This window comes from Bison bison, unplaced genomic scaffold (assembly GCF_000754665.1).
Source record: "Bison bison bison isolate TAMUID 2011002044 unplaced genomic scaffold, Bison_UMD1.0 scf7180017863350, whole genome shotgun sequence".
In the NCBI taxonomy this organism is placed as follows: domain Eukaryota; kingdom Metazoa; phylum Chordata; class Mammalia; order Artiodactyla; family Bovidae; genus Bison; species Bison bison.
In genome coordinates, this window is record NW_011493922.1 from 236,958 (window position 1) to 257,668 (window position 20,711).

Sequence of the window (20,711 nt, forward strand, 5' to 3'; positions counted from 1 at the left end):
CAGAAAAACATAACATTAAAAGAAATGCCAAGAAGTTACGTAGTTCTTGCCTGACTCTAGGCCGGTTTTGTTTGCTCATCCACACCACACTGCATGGCATGTGGAATTTTACCAGTCAGGGGCCAACCCATGCCTCCTCCAGTGATACCATGGGGTTTTAAACACTGGACCACCAGGGTAGTTCCAGGCAGTTTTGAAATTAGTAAAAGCCTTCTTAAAAAGGGGCTCTTACAACATCTTTTAGAAACACTTCCTTCTATCTAACTCAAATGTTTTATATTCCATAGTAACCCTGTGATTTCTTTTTCTTAAAAAATTAGTAGTAGAGGATCATGTCTTCTGGGTCTATTGTTATTATTCAGTCACTAAGTCATGTCTGGCTCTTTGCAACCCCATGGACTGCACAGCACACCAGGCTTGCTTGTCCTTCATCATCTCCTAGAGTTCGCTCAAGCTCATGTCCCTTGAGTCGGTAATGCTATCCAACCATCTGATCCTGTCACCCGCTTCTCTTCCTGCCCTCAATCTTTCCCAGAATCAAGGTCTTTTCTGGGTCTATACCTAATGCCAAAAACACTGTGATTAATTAATATAGATATTTAAAAATCGTGGACCCCTAGATAATTCATTTCATTTCCCTTCAACTTCACAGATGAAAGCAAAATTTAATTTGCAATTAGAGGAAGGGCAGACTTAGTCCTTTTGAATCATTTATCTGAAAGAATATTTTTCATCATTCATCTGAAATCATAAACTGACATTTTTATCCAAGAAAATCCTAGAGAAATCATTTTGATTTGCAAATGGATTAGAAAAACTCAGACATTCAGCATTTTCTATGAACTCTCTCAGATTAACAAGTTTTCACAATCTCATCATTTTGGATACTATTTATAAAACTGATAGCTATACGTAAGCACTGAATCTTTTTATAGATTGTATAAAATCATGCTGAATTGTTTTGTGGATAAGTATGTTTTTGTCAAATTGATTACCATTTGAGGGAAAGGCTGATGGTTTTGTAGTGAGGGTCATTACATGAAGAGTCATTATTTCCTGGAACCTTGATTTTAGGGCCTCAGAATGCAGACTAGGAACTGAACTCTCCACCAAGGTCATTGTCCTGCTCTTGCCATTGCCCTTTCCCCAGTTCAAAGTCACCCTGGTGGTCAGGAAGATTCATTTATATGGAAAAGAAAAGAACTCCTCCTTACCTTTGCCCCAGAGCAGCAAACAACAAATATCACCAGAAGATCACAGTGGATGGATGGAATATTCGAAAGTTTCAGAAGTGCTTCTGTCTGGACCTGAATTTGATCTCTGCCAGTTCCATGTGACTCTGGGCAAGGTGTTTGACCTTTCTAGCAGAGTGTCCTTTAGACGCAGGAATTGAAAGGGGTCCTCCCAACACCATTCCAAAGACAAGAACTGAAGGTAGGTATGGTTTCCCCAACTATTTTGACTTCTCATTTATCAGTGGCATGAGGTTCCGTTAAGATGTAACTTAAAATAGTGCCTATTAGATGGTGGATGGTGACCTGTTAATGGGTTGTGGAATCAGATTAGTTGTTTGTGAACAATTATTTTAAATGGAATAGAATAGAACAAAATCAAAAATATAAGGTACATCAGATGCAATAAGGATTAGCATTGCCTTTTGACAGTTTTGTTTGTTATGTGTTTGCCTTGTATGACTGAATAGTGACTGACTATATTTCTTACTGATGTCATTGCATTAAGTAGCTGAGCTGTAGATGTCCATGTGTGATATTTAGAAATTCACAATGTCCATTCTGTTGGGTGCTTGGAAGAAGAAAGTGAATAGATTAGCATATCCTTATTTAGTTTATTTAAGAACCATTTTTAGACACCTTTCCTCAAAATAATATAATAATAGAAAGTCGCTCAGTCATATCTGACTCTTTGTGACCCATGGTTTATACAGTCCATGGAATTCTCCAAGCCAGAATACTGGAGTGGGTAGCTGTTCTCTTCTCCAGGGGATCTTCCCAACCTGGTGATCAAACTCAGGTCTCCCGCATTGCAGGCAGATTCTTTACCAGCTGACCCATCAGGGAAGCCCTGGAGTATTTCCTCAAAAGCATGTTTCTTCCTCAAAAGTATATTTCCTCAAAATACTTAGTGCTAAGACTACTGCAGAGAGAATTCTGTTTCCTCTTCATGCTTTGATATTTGTTCTCTGACATTTTTTTGTGAGCCCCACGATGGCTGCTATAGGCTAATAAATCCCTGTGCACCAACCAACAACACTTCTATTCCAATAGCGTCCTAATGACTTAAAGCCTGTATTAGATTTCTCTGTTCTCTGAAACAGCATAGGAAACTGTCAGACCTAAATTATCCTGGACCTCAAACTGTGAAAGAACAGATAATCATAGGAAAAATATATTTCTTATCAGAACAAACAGGTGTGCTTGAATATTGACTAAGCTGCTTAATCTTCTTCTTGCAAAGAAGGAGAGTCATATTCAAATATCTGTACTTTTATTTTCTGTCAGTTTGATAGTCTTCCCTTCAGAATAATGAGTTTCCACATTCTTGATGAGATCCAGTTCATGCATCAAATCAGTCATCCTTGAATACTTGAAGCCTTTGACATCAGGTCCTGAAATGCTGTTTTACATATTGCTTGCTGATATGGATGCCTGGTCAGAAATTCAGCTTTTCCACTGAGACCCCACTTTTGTTTTTCTAGGAGAGTTATACATTCATAGCATCTGGCTTCTGGAAAGAAACGCTTTCAAACTAAGCAGACTGTGGTCATTTTTGTTACACCAAATTCTTTAAATAGCAAACAAAAGGGGGGAAAAAGCATATATGTTGAATCATGTGAAACTGCTCTTCAACTTATTTTGACCTATAAAGATGGTAGTTTCATATAGTTCAGTCTAATAATAATTTTGAAAAAGACCATATCCTCTATTCAATATATGCTAAGTCACTTCAATGGTATCCACATCTTTGTGACCCCATGGAGTGTAGCCTACCAGGTTCCTCTGTCCATGGGATTCTCCTGGCGAAAATACTGAAGTCAGGTGCCCTTTCCTTCTCCAGGCTTATCTTCTCGACCCAGGAATCAAACCTACGTCTCTTAGGTCTTCTGCATTGGCAGGTGGGTTCTTACCAGTAGTACCACCTGGGGAGCCCAGATTCGATATACATTTTCTTTTAAGTAGCCAGACCTTGAGTTCAGCCAGGATGAGATATGGGCTGATGCTGTTCTTCATCTGTGTATTTAATAAATATTTTTCTCAGTTCCAACTATGTTCAGAGCACCAGGCATGTAGTAAAGACAAAGATAAAGCCAAAAGACCTTTAGGAATCATATAATATTTTTTTCTGATTGCTAGTAGGCTGGTGGCAAAACAAAGTTTTCACTCATAAAAGTGACACAAAACTTGATAGCCGGTTAAGATGTGTGTTGTTGTTTTTTTTTTAATATGGCCTCAGTTTGGTATTAGAATCATCCAACCCCGTCCTGTATTGTTCCTATATTTACTTTCTCCTAAGTAGATTCTCTCTCCAACCAACCTACCAGGGTCCTTTAGTCTTTCGTAGGTATCCATTCACAATCGATCTTTAATGCTAATGACCTACTGTAAGAATGTAATGGAGAAGGAAATGGTAAGCCATTCCAGTATTCTTACCTGGAAAACTCCATAGACAGAGGAGCCTGGTGGGCTACAGTCCATGGGGTAGCAGAGTTGGACACGACTGAGTACACATGTGGGAATGAGCCACCTAAAGCCTTTCTACTTCTTGAAACCTTAAGGAAGCACTCAGGTGACTCTTTAATGTTTTAACTGTAATAGCCACAATCAATAAGACATTACAGTTGTTCCTGTGATACTGTTACTTCACTTTTGGAGAATGATAAGCAGATATCTGTGTAGTTTGCCCTTTTATAAGACAGTCACTGGACAGCCCGTCTGTTGCTATTTCTAGCTCTTTTCATGTTTACTTTTGGAGTTGTGTTATTGGGTTTCATTTTGTTTTGTTCAGAGGGAGTCTTTTGTTCTGTGGTTGATGTTTTTGAAATGATCGCTCCCAATCATCACTGCCCCGTGTGGCAGGGCTTTTGTTTCCATCAGAGAGTCCTTGGGTTGTTTCTTTCAATCAACCATTCCACCTGCCACAACCGCTCTGAGGTCACCAAATATAGACTGAGTACAGCGAGGCAGTGCAAAGCATGCGGTGACTCTCAACCTTGGCTACAACTTAGAATCACCTGCAGAGCCTTAAAAATACTGACAGCTGGGTTCTGCTCCTGAGACCCTGAACAGATTAATCCATACTGAGGCCTGGGCATTAATCTTTAAAAAAAATTTCCCAGAGGAACTCTAATGCACAGTGAAGTCTGAGGCCCACTGACTGACGTGTTAGCAAGAGTTCCTAGGTCAAGCTGGCTGTGAGTCTTCGGTCTTGTAGAAACTGGGCCCACACCCCGGAATGAGCTAAAATCTAATGTGTATATCTACTTTCAGTAACCCATTCTGATGATCAGCTGGATACCATTTATAAAGGCTTTACCATCTGTCCTACTTTCTTCAGAGAAGAGTTCAGATCTTGAACAAGAGTGAGGAATAATATCCATCATACATAATAGCCCTGAAGTCACGCTTTGGGATCCACTGCAAGATTATGTTACTCACCTGATGCTTTCAGCAGCTTTCTCCTGAGAGTAATTAGCATCTGTGTAAAGATGTAATCACCTAAAGCAGCTGTGTAAGCAAGGGCATTCTCAAGAGCTTTTTGTTTCTAGCAGCAAAGACATTGTGTTACAGCAGCATTTTGCCAGCAAAGCTTAGGACATCAGTGTAGACAGTATTAGAATGAAGCATTGGAAGACTGAATAACCGAAAGAGATTAATTTCTGTTAAATATCTACATTCTATCTATGCTAGTTCCCCCAAGTAGGTTAGACTGGGAAAGCCTACTGGAAGATTTTATCTAATCTTCTTTGACTCGGTACATAATTCCTGCAGTGGCTGCCAAGCTTCCCCAGAAGAAAAACAAAAGGAATACCGAGTAAGAAGTAGCCCCAAGGGGTATCCAATCCCCAAATTAATCCCCATTTGAATGAACTGTATGCTGTTATTTGGATTCAGTCTTAATTTACATTGACATTCTTTAGTTGAGAAAGAAAGATTTACTAAGTAACAGTATACACTTTTTAGAATCAAAAATTTGCCTGACGTTTCTGAACTGAACTTACTGTTTTCCGTGTGTCAGTTTCCCTAATAATCCAGGTCTCCTTCCATCCGTTATTATTGTAGAAAGGTCTACAGATAAAATTATGGGTATAATTTTACCCCTTTCCACCTTCATGTCATTTATTTTCAGAGTACTGGAGGATCTCTGTCAGCTTTTGCTGTCACTTTGATGTTTCCGTGTCTCAGTGCATTTGGTAACTTATGAAAAATGGATACTAATTGTAATTTTCAATGAATATAACTTTCTGTTTCATATCAAAGACTAGCTTCTTTCAAGAGAGTTCCTTGATCACCTCTACTGTCATAATTTGGGCGTGAAAGTGAAAGTGAAGTCGCTCAGTCGTGTCTGATTCTTTGCGACCCCATGGACTGTAGCCTATCAGGCTCCTCTGTCCATGGGATTCTCCAGGCCAGAATACTGGAGTGGGTTGCCATTTCCTTCTCCAGGGGATCTTCCCGACCCAGGGATCGAACCTGGGTATCCCACATTGGAGGCAGACGCTTTAATCTCTGAGCCACCAGGGAAGCCAATTTGGGCTTAGGGAAATGCAACTAAGCATGATCTCTACCTAAGGGAAATGTTGGTTCCAGGATTTCATTGGGGAGCCTTGCAAAAACACATTTCTTTTTGAGTAAAAGCTATAGTATGTTGACACTAAGAGGAAAGCATGAAATATAAACCCTACTAGGTTTCTGAAAGTTTTGTTTTACTGGAACTTTGTTAAAGCCCTAGGGAAGAGCTTTAAACTTCCCTTAGTGTTTAGTTTTGATGCTAAGAGTAAAAGGTATTATTGAAGAACCTCAAAATTCAAAAACATCATATGCTTTTTGATGCTCTAGATGGTCAAGAGATTTGTTTCTAAATACTACTTCAAATAGCACATGTAAGAATAATCCCAAAGCACAGTAGGAGTTGAGGATGCTACAGAGTCATATATCAAATCCTACAATTCCATCTGTCTTCCTTACCCTACCCACCCAAATCCAGTCTGGCAAAATTTAGAAAATGGATCAAATAAATGAGAAAGATAAAGAACACAGATAAACTCACACAAGTGACTTTGGAAATGCAATGTTTTAAAGAATCTCAGAGAAACAGGGATTGGACTGTTCACAGGGATTGGATTGACCAGACCTAAATATAGGTCTGGTCACAGTATTAAGTAAGAATCTTTGAATGGCAAGCTATATAAACCATTTGAGCTGACATAACTCTCAGTGATATTATCAGAAAGGCACTGCAATATCTACAGAACTCAAGGAAGCAATAAGCTTTCACACTTTAGGGAGAATGTGATCCAGTGCATTGAGAGAGGTCTCAGTGATGAGAATATATTATCTGGGCTTCTAGAATTCTCCTAGAGATCCAACAGCTTAGCACCCTGTATCTCTCAGTTCAAATTCCAAATTAGCAGGAAAGTAATTTGACTTTTCCATTTAGTGTGAAGGGTCTATCCTGTACTAATTGTCAATAGCCAGGAAAGCTGTTCTCGGAACAAAAAACATGGCCCTTGGGAGTCATTCCTATGGACAATGTGGTTGTTCTCAACCAGCAAGCCCCAGACAACTCAACAGAATTCTATTATGAATATTTTCTTAGAATTCTGAAAAGAAAAGAAGAGATCATCAAAATACAAGGACATCTGTGGATCATGTTATTCCTGAAGCCTCGGGCCTTTCTATTTTGCCTAAAGTGTTGTATATTCGTGCTGCTAATAGTAATTGTGCTTGAGAGGAGGTGTTCATGTTTTTCTTTGTGAAGCATAGGAACATAAACAAGCTTGAGAATGTGTAATTGTTCCTTTCCTCTTGAGTTTCTTGAGTGAATGTAACAGGAGTGTGTACACAGGTGATTTTCTTTCTTCCCAGGGCTGACTTCTACCCTAAAGCTGTCACTTTCCAATTTCTTTTCCTCTTTCTCGTTCCCTATTTTGGAAAGAGAAATGGAGAAGAAAAGAGTAGAGTTAGGTTGAGATGATGGGTGGGAAGGAAGATAAAGAGGAGACAGAGGAAAGAGTGGGGGAAGAAGAGTGTATGTTTTGCAGAGGACACCATGTTCAGAGTATCCTCTCACTCAGTAACCTAATGACGAGTTAGAGGAAGCAGCTGCTCCGAGGAATAGTTCTAGATGGTTGAGTCTGGTCCCTTCAGTCAACCCTGTCTCCCTTTTCAGTGCTGTGAATACCTAAAATAACTTCACAAACGTTCAGAGCTTGAGTCCACGTTTAACAGGGAAGTGTCAAGTGGATTTAAGTCAAAACAAGTTAGATATTGACTCATATCAAATCTTTGCCCAAGATCAAGGAGAGGAACAGAAGAATTATAACAAACTAAAAGGAAAAGGGGGGGAAAGGACAGGATCTGAGAGCTCTGCACCCTGAAAGCCTCTTGCTGTCTTCATAGGTTCCCTGGTGCTGCCCTTGATTAGAAGTCATTTTGTTTGCCTATGAGAAATAAAAATACTGAAATAAAGACCAAGTATGGATATAATTTATGGATATTGACCTTTAAAATAGGTGAAGCAAAGGTTGGAAGGGTAAGAGCAGGGGTCAGGATTTCATTAAGAAGCAAATTTCATTTGCTGTCCTTGAAAGGTAGCCCTGAGTGTGCGAATTCAGTGCCATCCTTATTCCTTATCTGAAGCCAGCCCTCTTGGCCAGCCCTCTTGGCCTGCCTTCGTCGAGGCCGCTGGACGCTAAGTTCTGTGCGGACAGCACTGTGTCTTCTGTGTAACGAATGAATACCTGGTACGGGGCTGCCCATGGAGGTGCTGAGGAACATGTGCTGAAAGATATGAAATCAGGAAGCAGTGTCTAAGCAACAACATGACCTTGGGAAATGTGTGGAGGCAGTGTGGAATTACCACTGTGTTTAAGAAGAAAACCCCTCAGGTGAGTTAGATGGAGTTGATTCAAATCGTGACTGCCATTTTCTAGCTCTGTGACCTCTGCTGATTTGTTTAACCTCACTAAACTTGGTTTCCTTCTCTCCAAGACTGAGATAATAATCAGGACTTCCTCCTGATACAGTTCTTAAAAATAAATCAGCTAGTGCACAGAAAGCATTTATCCTATCTCCTGCCACACAATGTGTGCTCAGAAATGTTAAGCATAGCAAGTTGCCTTGCCTAGTTATATGCAAAATCCAACCAAATTTTGTACATCCCTTGAGTTTAGTGTTGGTAGAAAATTTCACTCTATTACATTATTACTTATCAAGGGATGGGTGGAATGAAAAGAGGTGATAAAAAGGTCCTGCTCTGGGGTAATGACATTGTAGTTCTACAGCAGCAAGGCTCCATGAGTAGTGTGACATGACCCAGCTAATATTATATAGTTCTCCTCTCTTCCACTCATCAATAAATATATTTTAATATATTCTCATAGTTAAGTGCTGACCACCAAGTGAAATTCATATCTGCTGGGGTTTTTTTTTCCCCCCACCATGGCATGATTCAAAAGCATTAACATGCTCTTGGCTCTGATTGTGAGTGTTTTGGACCTGTAACTCCTCCCATGGAAGAGCAGCTAGTGATTTGGATGTTATGATGGTATGATTGCTAAAAGGAGATTATTTTGTGTATCTGTAGTTTCATTTTCTGAAGCTTATTTTTAAAGAACCTAGATCTTTGACATGTTTTTAAATTCTTTGGTCTAAAAATGGGAGACTAATGGTGATGCTCAAAACCAGGATAACCATGGTGTAAACTGCTTCTGACAACCCTTCCAAGGACAAGTTCAGTGATGACTTGTAGTGTCCTTCCTTTTATAATCCTTTCACCCTGGCAGAAATTGTCTCTCCTGGACTAAATTTACATCTATCAGAACATATGTATTTAATAGCAACTAGAATTAAAATAATCCCATATTCAGACTTTGAGCTTGTGTGTTTGAAAGAGGAAGGGTATGTGGCATGCAGGGTCCAGTGCCGTCCTCTGCCGCTGTATCAGAGGTTTTTCAGCAATCAGTCACTGTTAGTACTTAATGTATTCAACATGTTGGTGAAAAGGAGGGAAAGGGATCATCACTGAAATGTAGAAGCTGGTGAATATTCCTGCTAAGAATTCATTAGCTTCAACAAGATGTGATTTGAGAGAAAAGTTCTAATCACCACACGTTTTAAATAAGCACTTGCACTTAATAGGTGGCAGGATTTTGATTATACAATTGGGTAGTTCATACTGAGAAACGCTGACTATTTTAAATGTATCAGTGAGGTTTTGTGGAAATATGCAAAATGTTTGAAACGTGAAATAAATGCAAACATTACTGATGTGAGATCAGACTATATTAAATTGGATTAGGGTATGTTAAAATATAGGACAGGGTCTATTTCAAAAGTAATGCAACATTAATTCACCATTACTAAGCTGTGATTCAGATGCAAAGCAAAATGGAAAGGAAAGTGCTATTTTTCTCCTTCAGCTAAAAAGAGGAAATATTAAAAATTGTAAACTTTCTTCTTGGAAACAAAATACCTCTCTTGCTTTCAAAGATAAATGGTTTTTTAAAAAATCACTTTTTAGAACTGCCTTAACTACTTCTTCATTTTGAAGATATGAAGCTTTCTATCCTTGAAAGAAAATTACACTTCATCTCTACAATGGAAACAATCAAGATTGATGCTGGATTGTCTAATAATCCTTAAAGATGCTGTTCTAGGGCTGAAAGACTCCAATTGGTATTTTGTTTTCCATAGAAAATGTTTTGTTATAATCTTTTCACGAATTCAAAATACTGTTGTTGGACCAAGTGATTTACTCTTTATTTTGATGTCCATTGGTGAAATGTCTATGTACTGGGACACTCCACGAAGTGCCAACTTAAATTCCCAAATATATCTTTACTTGAAAAGAAAAACTAAAGTTGTCTTAACCAAATTATCAACAGAAATCATTTCAAATAAATTAAGTTACGCAACATTAAAGAATTCCACAAGTGAAGACTTGCACAGTATTTGCCCTTAGGATCCTTTTATAGTCAGAATACCACTACTGTCCATATCTGTATTCATTACTATTCTAGTGTAAAGAAATCACAGTAAGTTTAAGGGACAACTCCTATTTAACCTTTAAAATAGCTGAAAGCTGCCAGTATGGTAGCCAGTTCCTCTCTTTTACATGTTATATTTTATAGACTAAAATGGTGATATTTTACAATGCCTTTATAAAGTTCACTTCAGTTAAAAAGAAAAAAAGCCCCCGAAGCTGCTCCTGGAGTGACAGTAAAACATTCTGGAGTTTCATCAGTCATGGATGATTTAAAGGACATCAACTGTAGATCCTAATTAGATTTTTAAAAAAATCAATGCTTAGGGATTTTTTTTTAATTAGCACATATGTTAACTCTAAGCTGTTTTATAAATAAGAAGAAAGTCCAAACATGCTGTTTAAGAAGAGAATGTGATCAGAGTTGAGAATACTAAAGATGTTACAGGGCCACCGCTACAGTCCATTCTGCTGGCTGGAAGGATAGTGTGCTATTAGTGGCTACAGAGAGGCTGCAAAGAAGCCAGCACACCACCATTATGCTACTAATTGCTTTGTGAAGTGCTTTCAGAAAAGCTGGAACTGAAAAGCACCCTAAACTACCAATTTATGGTCTATTCTTAGTGTCAATGATGCCTGGGAGAACAGCACATTGTAAAGTCTGTTTTTCAGAGGAGAATATTTTTGTCAAAGTGATGTGGATTTTCAAATAGTCAGCCCTCCATATCCAAGGGCCCCGCATCCACAGAATTCAAATGTGGATTAAAAATATCCGGAAAAAAATTTCCAGAAAGTTCCAAAAAAGAACTCCTGAATTTTCTGCACCCCAGCAACTATTTACATAGTATTTGCATTGTATTTACAACTATTTACATAGTATTTACATAGATTTTTTTAAGTAATATATAGACAACTCAATGTTTATGGGAGTATGTGCCATTTTATGCAAATACCATGCCAGTTTATATTCGGGACTTGAGCATCCTTGGATTTCAGTATCTGCAGGGGTCCTGGAACCAATTCCTTGGGATACTAAGGGACAACTGTATTCCTTATTAAAAGTTTCAGCATGACCATCTCCTTTTCATCACATGAAATTTATCATGAGTATTCACTTTGACTGTCTTCAGCCACATCAATGTTCTTTTTTTGGCACTTGCTTCAAAATTAAAAAACATAAACAGAGTATGTGGATTTATTTCAGTGGCTGGATTAACTGAGAGGTTTTGCTTTTAGTAATTTCAAGGTTTTCTAACTCCATGTTAAGAGAGTGCTCTGCTTTCATCATCTGCATAGTAAAATAAAACATTTCAGGAAAAATCTGCTATTGCAGGATGCATAGAAATGTTTACAGATCCTTCCTTAAAGAAAAAAGATAGAAATATGTATGCCTTTTTTTCTCCTTAAACTTTTGAAAAAGTTAAAGCAATGTTACCATAATTTTTATCATAATCTTTCACTAGTTAAAAAGAATGGCAGAAATTCATGGATGAAGTAAATTTGAGGGGCATGGGGACGGGGAGCATGTTAGTGCAGTGTGCTCCCTTCTGGCAAGAAAAATTATGAATTAAAATTCATCCCAGCATGTGCTTACTGGTTACTTATAATAACTTTCAATTATGAACAACCTGTTTACCTTAAGTTGAAATTTCTTTGGCAGAAAGAATAGCAGTGCACTTGTGACTGCAAGGTGAAATATTCCTTGCTTGGCTTTTTCTTACATTGTCATTTTTTCTTATTATGAGGGGAAATTTTGCTTAGAATGCAAGTTGTGTCATCATTTCATAGCTTTACAGTTTTTTTCCAATGAATGAAGTTTGGCTTTTGAACCTCAAGTTCAGTATCCAGGTAGTGAGCAAGACACACAGAAAATGTTCTCATGCTGTGTTTACTGAGATGCCCTGGTCTCTTGCCCTGATCTTATTTCATTTATATTCCATATCTATGCAAACTGTGAGTTTAGTTGAGCATCACTAAGCACATTCCATTTGCTTAATGACTGTGTATTGCTTGAATCTCAAGTTCACTGAGTCATTCCATTGGGATTCTTCTATCTTGAAGTAAGGCAAGATAAGAAGAATGGGGTCCAACATTAAACAAAGCTTGAACTCTTATTCTCTTTTTTGGAAAATGATTGCATGAACCCTGTAGTATTAGGCTTAAAAAATACGTATCTATTATAATAAGATCAGTATGTAGCTTTCTTTTAAAATGAGTAGAAGATACATTTGTGCTGTACTGTTCACCCCCTAAGGACTGTGTTACAAACTCTATACTGAGCACAGAAATCACTTTATCATCACTGGAGTGGAACACAGCAGTTGTTTAACTGAACACAACAATACTGGAAAATCATTTAAGAAAGGAATTGAATGAGAATACAGCCTCCAAAAGAAACAACAGCAGGGATTTAAGAAAACCTGACTACAGTCTCTCGACTTGGAATGGGGCCAAGATAGTCAGGCTAAACACTCCACTCCATACCAATTTTTCCCTGAAATATTACAGATGCCTTTGACCCAGGGATCAGTGTCTAGACAATTTAGTGTTTACAATATGTGACATCTCCTGGATCTAGTCCCTTGATAATTACTGGTTCGGAACTGATCCATAAAAACCAAAATCCATTTAATGACTTTCCAGTGTTCACTCTTCCAATGCACCTGAATTTCCACCTTCATGTCTCCTTGCATACATCACCTGTCTTAGTCAATGATAATAAGATTGTAATAAATGTGTTATTTAAAACCCAAGGTGGCAAAGTTGTAGGCGGTAAAATAAACTTTTCTAATTTCTAGTAAATATTAATGGATACGAACTTAAGACATTACTGCAAAACTAGAAAAAAAATTTGAGAGATTCAGGGAAGCTAAATAAATAATATTATAATAAAAACAGACCTAATATGTGTCATTGAGGGACTATTGTTTCTTTGTTTCTGACTATAAAAAGCTCTATTTTCATTTACATTGTGCTGTAGATCCTTCCAAAGTCCTGAGTGACAATGATCCTTGTACACGTGAATTTAAAAATACATATATACGTTTAATTTTGAGGAAGCATTAGATATTTTCATAACTTGTGACCTACTCATATTTTATTTTTCAATGGTGGAATCTACCTTCTCAATTCATCAGTGCATTAGACAGTCCCTTTCATAATTCTATAGAAACTCTTCTGCTTTGAAGTCAGATTAGAGCTATTTCTTTTTCTAGCAGATTTGAATCAGCACTCCTTCTAAAAGGATTAATTCTCTTTTCATCTAGTTTTAAAATAACAATTGCCAGCATTTTAAAAAGCATCATTTATGTGGAAAAACTGCCATGGGCAGAAACCATAATAAAACAGTTAACAGTTAACCATCATCTTTAAGGTAACTATGATGCCACTAAGAATTCAATTTCTATGCTTTTAAATATCTAAGAACGCTGTTTTTTAACCTATTATTCTAGTCAAGAAAAAACAATCACAGGTAGTTTATATATGCAAAGCAGTGATGAAGAAAACATACTTCTATTCATTTAATTTCGTTTGGTTTATAACTATTTGTGGTGAAAGTTACCAGTTTTCTAAATTTCCCAAGAAATACATTTGGACATTTAAAGGTAATTTACATTCTTTTTGAAAATAAATAAAATATAAAGGTGATGGCAGTTGCAGCTTCTCTCTAATAATTGTAATATGTTAACTAATTTAGCTAATTCGTACTGACTTCTCTTATGTGCCTAATAAACATGATTTGGATATAAAGCATTTATTGCTGAGAAACACTGAACTATATACAAACTTTATCATTATTATTGTTTAGTTAGTATAAGTAATTGTATTTCAACAAATTTTCAATAATATCTTATGTTTAAGTTATTTTGTTTTGGTGGATTGGAGCTAAAGAGAGGTATTTGACATTGCTATCGGTTTGGTATATTTCAATAGGATAGTAGCACTTGTTAATACAGGGTGAAAATCAAAATACAATTTGAATATAGTTGTGAGAATTTTTCGAGTTTCTAATGTGTCCCGTTTCCTTTAAGTACTTTGTGTCATTTCACTTCACAACAATATTATGATGAAAAAAACTTATTAGCTCCACATTTAGATAAAGAAAATAGGGCAGAACGGGGTTCAGTAACTGACTCGAGGTCACATATTTATATGTGATAGTTCATATTATATATTGATAGTTCAAAGTAGCTGAATCCAAAACTGTCCCCACTCCATAGTGATGCTGGTTTGATGACTAATATGTTCATATGCTCATTTTAACTTCAGATGAGAATGTAAACACCTGAAGCTTAACTCTGCATGTATAATACTGCCAGGAAAAGAAGGGTTTCCAAGAACATAACTTTAATACCTTGACAGATGGCATCTTATAAAGAGTCTGGTATCCTTACTGTGGATAAGGAGTTGACTCATTGGAAAAGACTCTGATGCTGGGGGAGATTGGGGGCAAAAGGAGAAGGGGACCACAGAGGATGAGATGGCTGGATGGCATCACTGACTCGATGGACATGAGTCTGAGTGAACTCCAGGAGTTGGTGATGGACAGGGAGGCCTGGCGTGCTGCGATTCATGGGGTCGCAAAGAGTCGGACACGACTGAGCGACTGATCTGATTTGATCTGATCTGATCCTTACTGTGTGGGCACAACAAAACTTTCTGTTAGCCCTCTGCATTGTAACAAGTAACAAGCCTCCATTAAAACTATGCTTGCAAAACCCCTTGTTTCAAGGGTCCCAGCTAACCTTATGTGTTAGAGGCTAACTGTAGACTTTAGAAAGGGAACAGGAATGAAGTCACAAAATGTCTGAAACCATTTAATGTTTAAACCTGACAATACTTGATTCATTTTATGTAAACAAATGTTTACATATTCATAATTAAACAAATGTTTATTAATGGGAGAAAGTACCCTCACAAAGATAAAGAACATGAATTTTTAAAGTCACAGAAACCTAGATCACAATCCTAGCTTTCTTTTTACTTGTTCTGAAGCTGAGCAAGTCTTTGCAATGCAATAATGTGCAGTTTCTGTATAGGAAAAATAAGGTTTATAATGTCTCTCTCACAGGGCTTTCATATATTAATATATATTAAATGAGATAATACATGTAAATCACAGCATTTGACCTATAGGAAGCCCTACAGAAATTATTTTTATTCATTCACTAACACTGTTATTAATATATCTCAGACAGCCTACATGATCGTTTTGAGTGAGTAGACATGGCCCCAACTTAGACTTAGAGGTTATGGACTGAAACAATAGACAGGTAAACAAGTATGGCCGTGTGTGTGTGCTTAGTCATTCAGTTGTGTCCAACTCTTTGCAACCCCATGGACTGTAGCCTGCCACGCTCCTCTGTCCATGGGATTCTCCAGGCAAGAATACTGAAATGGGTAGCTGTTCCCTTCTCCAGAAGATCTTCCCAACCCAGGGATTAAACTCAGGTATCCTGCATCGTAGGCAGATTCTTTAATATCTGAGCCACCAGGGAATCCAGCAGTTTCTTTTTTTTTTTTTGCCTTCATTTCTTTTTCTTTTATTTTTTATTTTTAGGTCTAGCAATCTGTTTCATATATGTTAATATATATGTTTCAATGATATTCTCTCAAATCGTCCCACCCTCGCCTTCTCCCACAGAGTCCAAAAGACTGTTCTGTACATCTGTGTCTCTTTTGCTGTCTCACATATAGGGTTATTGTTACCATCTTTCTAAATTCCATATATATGTGTTAGTATTCTGTATTGGTGTTTTTCTTTCAGGCTTACTTCATTCTGTATAACAGGCTCCAGTTTCATTCACCTCATTAGAACTGATTCAAATGCATTCTTTCTAACAGCTGAGTAATATTCCATTGTGTATATGTACCACAGCTTTCTTATCCATTTGTCTGTGAATGGACATCTAGGTTGCTTCGATGTCCTGGCTATTGTAAACAGTGCTGTGATGAATATTGGGGTACACGTGTCTCTTTCAGTTCTGGTTTCCTCAGTGTATACGCCCAGCAGTGGGATTGCTGGATCATAAGGCAGTTCTATTTCCAGTTTTTTAAGGAATCTCCACACTGTTCTCCATAGTGGCTGTACTAGTTTGCATTCTCACCAACAGTGTAAGAGGGTTCCCTTTTCTCCACACCCTCTCCAGCATTTATTGTTTGTAGATTTTTGGATAGCAGCCATTCTGACCTGCGTGAGATGGTACCTCATTGTGGTTTTGATTTGCATTCTTTGATAATGAGTGATGTTGAGCATCTTTTCATGTATTTGTTAGCCATCTGTATGTCTTCTTTGGAGAACTGTCTGTTTAGTTCTTTGGCCCATTTTTTGATTGGGTCATTTATTTTTCTGGAATTGAGCTTCAGGATTTGCTTGTATATTTTTGAGATTAATTCTTTGTCAGTTGCTTCTTTTGGTATTATTTTCTCTCATTCTGAAGGCTGTCTTTTCACCTTGCTTATAGTTTCCTTTGTTGTGCAAAAGCTTTTAAGTTTAATTAGGTCCCATTTGTTTATTTTTGCTTTTATTTCCAATACTCTGGGAGGTGGGTCATAGAGGATCCTGCTGTGACTTATGTCGGAGATTGTTTTGCCTATGATTTCCTCTAGGAGTTTTATAGTTTCTGGTCTTACGTTTAGATCTTTAATCCATTTAGAGTTTATTTTTGTGTATGGTGTTAGAAAGTGCTCTAGTTTCATTCGTTTACAAGTGGTTGACCAGTTTTCCCAGCACCACTTGTTAGAGACTGTCTTTTCTCCATTGTATATTCTTGCCTTTTTTGTCAAAGATAAGGTGTCCATAGGTGCTTGGATTTATCTCTGGGCTTTCTATTTTGTTCCATTGATCTATATTTCTGTCTTTGTGCCAAGACCATACTTTCTTGATGACTGTAGCTTTATAGTAGAGCCTAAAGTCAGGCAGGTTGATTCCTCCTATTGCATTCTTCTTTCTCAAGATTGCTCTGGCTATTCGAGGATTTTTGTATTTCCATACCAATTGTGAAATTATTTTTTCTAGTTCTGTGAAAAACACCATTGGTAGCTTGATAGGGATTGCATTGAACTATAGATTGCTTTGGGCAGTATACTCATTTTCACTATATTGATTCTTCCAATCCATGAACATGGTATATTTCTCCATTTGTGTCCTCTTTGATTTCTTTCATCAGTGCTTTATAGTTTTCTATATATAGGTCTTTTGTTTCTTTGCTGCTGCTGCTGCTGCTGCTGCTAAGTCACTTCAGTCGTGTCCGACTCTGTGCGACCCCCTAGATGGCAGCCCACCAGGCTCCCCCATCCCTGGGATTCTCCAGGAAAGAACACTGGAGTGGGTTGCCATTTCCTTCTCAAATGCATTGAAAGTGAAGTCGCTCAATCGTGTCTGACTCTTAGTGACCCCATAGACTGCAGCCTATTAGGCTCCTCCGTCCATGGGATTTACCAGGCAAGAGTACTGGAGTGGGCTGCCATTGCCTTCTCCGTTTGTTTCTTTAGGTAGATATATTCCTAAGTATTTTATTCTTTTTGTTGCAATGGTGAATGGAATTGCACTTAATTTCCTTAATTTCTTAATTTCCTTAATTTCTCTGTTTTCTTATTGTTAGTTTATAGGACTGCAAGGGATTTCTGTGTATTAATTTTATATCCTGCAACTTTACTATATTCATTCATTAGCTCCAGTAATTTTTTGATAGAGTCTTTAGGGTTTTCTATGTAGAGGATCATGTCATCTGCAAACAGTGAGAGTTTTACTTCTTCCTTTCCAATATGGATTCCTTTTATTTATTTTTCTGCTCTGATTGCTGTGGCCAAAACTTCCAAAACTATGTTGAATAGTAGTGGTGAGAGTGGGCACCCTTGCCTTTTCCTGACTTTAGGGGAAATGCTTTCAGTTTTTCACCATTGAGGATAATGTTTGCTGTGGGTTTGTCATATATAGGTTTTATTATGTTGAGGTATGTTCCATCTATTCTTGCTTTCTGGAGAGTTTTTATCATAAATGGATGTTAAATTTTGTCAAAGGCTTTCTCTGCATCTATTGAGATAATCATAGGGTTTTTATCTTTCAATTTGTTAATGTGATGTATTACATTGATTGATTTGCAGATATTAAAGAATCCTTGCATCCCTGAGATAATGCCCACTTGATCATGATGTATGGTCATTTTAATATGTTGTTGGATTCTGTTTGCTAGAATTTTGTTAAGGATTTTTGCATCTATGTTCATCAGTGATATTGGCCTGAGTTTTCTTTTTTTGTGGCATCTTTGCTGGTTTTGGTATTAGGGTGATGGTGGCCTCATAGAATGAGTTTGGAAGTTTACCTTCCTCTGCAATTTTCTGGAAGAGTTTGAGTAGGATAGGTGTTAGCTCTTCTCTAAATTTTTGGTAGAATTCAGCTGTGAAGCTGTCTGGTCCTGGGCTTTTGTTTGCTGGAAGATTTCTGATTACAATTTTGATTTCCATGTTTGTGATGGGCCTGTTAAGATCTTCTATTTCTTCCTGGTTCAGTTTTGGAAAGGTATACTTTTCTAAGAATTTGTCCATTTCTTCCAAGTTGTCTATTTTATTGGCATATAGTTGCTGATAGTAGTCTTTTATGGTCCTTTGTATTTCTGTGTTGTCTGTCGTGATTTCTCCATTTTCATTTCTAATTTTGTTGATTTGACTCTTCACCCTTTGTTTCTTGATGAGTCTAGCTAATGGTTTGTCAATCTTATTTATCTTCTCAAAGAACCAGCTTTTACCTTTGTTGATTTTTGCTATGGTCTCTTTTGTTTCTTTTGCATTTATTTCTGCCCTAATTTTTAAGATTTCTTTCCTTCTACTAACCCTGGGGTTCTTCATTTCTTCCTTTTCTAGTTGCTTTAGGTGTACAGTTAGGTTATTTATTTGACTTTTTTCTTGTTTCTTGAGTTAAGTCTGTATTGCTATGAACCTTCCCCCTAGCACCGCTTTTACAGTGTCCCATAGGTTTGGGGTTGTTGTGTTTTCATTTTCATTCATTTCTATGCATATTTTGATTTCTTCTATGATTTGTTAGTTATTCAGAAGCATGTTGTTTAGCCTCCATATGTTGGAATTTTTAATAGTTTTTTTCCTGTAATTGAGATCAAATCTTCTGCACTGTGGTCATAAAAGATGATTGGAATGATTTCAACTTTTTTGAATTTACCAAGGCCAGATTTATGGCCCAAGATGTGATCTATCCTGGAGAAGGTTCCGTGTGCACTTGAGAAAAAGTTGAAATTAATTGTCTTGGGGTGAAATGTCCTATAGATACCAATTAGGTCTAGCTGGTCCATTGTGTCATTTAAATTTTGTGTTTCCTTGTTAATTTTCTGTTTAGTTGATCTATCCATAGGTGTGAGTGGAGTATTAAAATCTCCCACTATTATTGTGTTATTTTAAATTTCCTCTTTCATACCTGTTAGCATTTGCCTTACATATTTTTGTTCTCCTATGTTGGGTACATATATATTTATAATTGTTACATCTTCTTCTTGGATTGATCCTTTGATCATTATGTAGTGTCCTTCTTTGTCTCTTTTCATAGCCTTTATTTTAAAGTCTATTTTATCTGATACAAGTATTGCTACTCTTGCTTTTTTTTGGTCTCCATTGGCATGAAATATCTTTTTCCAGCCCTTCACTTTCAGTCTGTATGTGTCCCTTGTTTTGAGTACTTATGAAAGAGAATTAAACTCAACGAGAGTTCAAAAAGCCTTCACTTAGTTTAAAAAACCATTCCACATTGAGAACTGGTCCCACTGAAGGTATGTATTTCATGAGAGTCCCAATCCAGTCCTACATCTTGACATAGGTCTTACCACCATGGACACACCTGAGCCCTAATAGTTTAATATCAGACACCTAGGGTAGTGCTGTAGTTTTGAGAAGCACTCTGTTTGCCTACCTTTATTTTCTCTAATTGGTTTCCATTGAAGAGTGATGGTATACTTTTCAGAATGTCTAAAGATTAGACAGTTTAATTCCTATGAAATGGAAAGACTGTGTAAAAAAACAACAACAACAACAAAAAAAAAAGCCGTGTGTTTCACCTAAGATCCTTTTCCAGGAAGAACAAACTCTTCCTCTGTCCATGGAATTCTCTAGGCAAGAATGCTGGAGTGGATTGCCATTCCCTTCTCCAGGGGATTTTTCTGACTCAGGGATTGAACCTGGGTCTCCTGCATTGCACGCAGATTCTTTATCATCTGAGCCACCACAGAAGCCCTGAAATTGACTAGAAATACCAATTTCCGTTCTAGCTTGGAGAGGAAGTGATGGCATTCATTACTTTAGGATTTTCTATCTCAGATAGGTTTCAGTTTAGTTTAGTAGTTCAGTCGTGTCCAACTCTTTGCGACCCCATGAATCGCAGCACGCCAGGCCTCCCTATCCATCACCAACTCCCGGAGTTCACTCAGACTCAAGTCCATTGAGTCAGTGATACCATCCAGCCATCTCATCCTCTGTCATCCCCTTCT